Source organism: Stegostoma tigrinum, chromosome 8 (genome assembly GCF_030684315.1).
Source record: "Stegostoma tigrinum isolate sSteTig4 chromosome 8, sSteTig4.hap1, whole genome shotgun sequence".
Taxonomy (NCBI): Eukaryota; Metazoa; Chordata; class Chondrichthyes; order Orectolobiformes; family Stegostomatidae; genus Stegostoma; species Stegostoma tigrinum.
The window spans coordinates 103,608,880-103,611,979 of record NC_081361.1 but is presented as its reverse complement, the minus strand read 5'-3'; the positions used below and the strand labels follow the sequence as shown (position 1 = coordinate 103,611,979).

The 3,100-nt window shown below is 47.4% G+C and overlaps 1 non-coding gene across 1 annotated transcript; it reads right to left on the bottom strand.

The window, feature by feature from the left end:
• Positions 1–2,126: 2,126 nt before the first annotated feature.
• Positions 2,127–2,317, bottom strand: LOC125456701 (U2 spliceosomal RNA). Its single transcript, XR_007248492.2, has one exon. It is a non-coding gene; the product is annotated as a U2 spliceosomal RNA (small nuclear RNA).
• Positions 2,318–3,100: the final 783 nt, after the last annotated feature.

Genomic DNA, 3,100 nt, shown 5'->3' with positions numbered 1-3,100 from the left:
GCATGTGGTCAATGTCTCAGTAGGGGAGCAACTAGGGAAGAGTGATCACAATCCAGTAAGCTTTAAGGTACTGATAGATAAAGATAAATATGGTTGTCAGGTGAAGGTGCTAAGTTTGGGGAAGGCTAATTACAAAAATATTAGACAGGAATTGAAGAATTTAGATTGGAGGCAGATGTTTGAGGGCAAATCAATATATGGTATGTTGGAGGCTTTCAAGTATAAGTTGCTGGGAACTCAGGACCGGCACGTTCCTTTAAGGATGAAGGATAAGTACGGCAAGTTTAGGGAACCTTGGATAAGGAGAGATATTGTGAGCCTAATTAATAAGAAAATGGAATCATTTAGCAAGGTTAGGAGGCTGGGAACATACGAAGCAAGGGTGAAATGCAAGGAAAGTCAAAAGAAACTTAAGCAACGAATCAGGAGGGCTAAAAGAGGTCATGAAAAGTCATTGGCCAAAGGATTAAGGAAAATCCCAAGGCTTTTAATATATATATATATAAAGAACAAGAGGGTAGCCAGGCAGAGGGTTGGCCCACTCAAGGACAGGGAAGGGAATTTGTGTGCAGCCAGAGGAAATGGGTGAGGTATTAAATGAGTACTTTGTGTCCGTATTCACCACAGAGGAGGACTTGGTCTATCATGAGTCTGGGGAAGGGTGTATACATAGTTTGGGTCATGTTGGGATCAAAAGGGACGATATATTCGGGGTCATGAGAAACATTAAGGTAGGCAAGTTCCATGGGCCTGATGGGACACATCCCAGAATACTGAGAGGCGCAAGGGAGGAAATTGCTAGGGCCTTCAGGGAAATTTTTGCATCTTCACTGGCTGCAGGGGAGGTCACAGAGGATTGGACAATAGCCAGTGTTGTTCCTCTGTTCAGAATGGCAGGCAGTGACCAGTGGGGTACCGCAAGGTTCAGTGCTGGGACCGCAGCTGCTTACAATATACATTAATGATATAGATGAAGGCATTAAAATTAATATTAGCAAATTTGCTGATGACACAAAGTTGGGTGGCAGTGTGAAATGTGAGGAGGATGTTATGAGAATACAGGGTGACTTGGACAGGCTAGGTGAGTGGACTAATGCATGGCAGATGCAGTTTAATGTGGATAAATGTGCGGTTATCCACTTTGGTGGCAAGAACAGGAAGGCAGATTACTATCTAAATGGAGTCAAGTTAGGTAAAGGGAAGCACAATGACATCTAGGTGCTCTTGTACATCAGTCAATGAAAGCAAGCATGCAGGTACAGCAGGCAGTGAAGAAAGCTAATGGCATGCTGGCCTTCATAACAAGAGGAATTGAGTATAGGAGCAAAGAGGTCCTTCAGAAGCTCTACAGGGCCCTGGTGAGACCACACATGGAGTATTGTGTGCAGTTTTGGTCTCCAAATTTGAGGAAGGACATTGTTACAATTGAGGGAGTGCAGCGTAGGTTCACAAGGCCAATTCCCGGAATGGCGGGATTCTCATGTGTTAAAGATTGGAGCGACTGGGCTTGTATACACTTGAATTTAGAAGGATGAGAGGGGATCTGATTGAGACGTATAAGATTACTAAGGGAGAGGAGGAGAGTCCATAGTTCGGGGGACAAATAGGAGATTCTGTGGGAATGACAGAGACTCACAGTTGGTGTGTTGCGTCCCATATGCCAGGGTCTGTGATGTCTTGGATTGTGTTTTTGGGATCCTTGAGGAGGAGCGGGGGGGGGGGGGGGGGGGGGGAAGCAGCCCCAAGTCATGGTCCACACAGGCATCAACGACATAGATAGGAAGAGGGATGGCGATGTAAGGCAGAAATTCAAGGAGCTGGGGTGGAAGCTGAGAGGTAGAAAAAAGAGTTGTTATCTCTGGTTTGTTACCTGTGCCACGTGCTAGCGAGGCGAGGATTAGGGGGAGAGAGAGAGCGCAGTTGAACACGTGGCTACAGGAATGGTTGGTGGAATGACTGGCGTGGACACAGCCAACAGGAACGGAAGCTGCTGCAGGAGAGCTGCTTTCCTGCTGGGAACGTAAACACCAATTAGTCTGAGGAGAGCACTTCTGTACACGGTACTTGCTCGCATGCGAAACAGTGGACATGGATATGTGAACACTCTGTTTTTAAGATTTGTGAATGGGGGGTGCACCGTTCCTGGAAGTACTGCAATACCAGGTCGATGCGTGGAGTGGACGGAGCAAGCCCCTATTCCATCTCCCTGCTCCAAAAATCAATTTAATATATGGTCCCCAGATAAGGGACGTATCAGATATTAAACTGATAAGAACAGATACTACACTTGATCTTAGCCAAAAGGCCGAGAAGCGATACCTACAACAGCGCGGACTGCCTCAAGTCCCGTTTGCCCTCTGTCTTTTCAATCAGCTTGATTATCTTCAAAGGCTTGTACTTCACTGCTGACAGATCACTATTCCTGCCGTCCTCCTGGGATTTCTACCTAGAGCCAAGATCACCTTACATCAGTTGCTTTCCCCCCCCAAACGCCCACCCCGCCCTTGTCAGTCAGCCGCCGCTTCATAGTCATGTAGATCGTAGGAATTTCACCAATCAGATGGATCAGGGCTGAGCCACCGTCACTTATCACGTGGCTGGCAGGGCGTCAGTGATAAGGCAGCAGCCAGCTGTGTTTAAGTGCGCGCATAGAGTGAAACATTCAAACGAAGAACCAGTTCTGAGGAAGGGTCACTGGACTCGAAACATTCATTCTGTTTTTTTTCCTTCACAGATGCTGCCACGCCTGCTCAGCTCTTCCAGCAATTTCTGTTCTGTTTCCTGATTTACGACATCCGCAGCTCTTTCGTTTTTTAATCTGAATGACACAGTCAGCCTGTCGTGTCTGCATCAGCTCTCCGAGCGAGCAACTTCCCTACTCCCGCTCGCCCTGCCTTTTCCCTGCAGCAAACGTTCTCTCTTCAGATCATTACCCGACTCTTACGGAAGCCACAATTCAATCTGCCTCCAGCACCCTCTCAGGCAGTGCACTGCATATTCGAACCACTCGCTGAAGATGCTCACACCTAGGACACCTCCTCGATGAAATGTGACACTTAGACAGGAATCCCTGCGGTGCAGCCAGAGACCAATTAAGCAA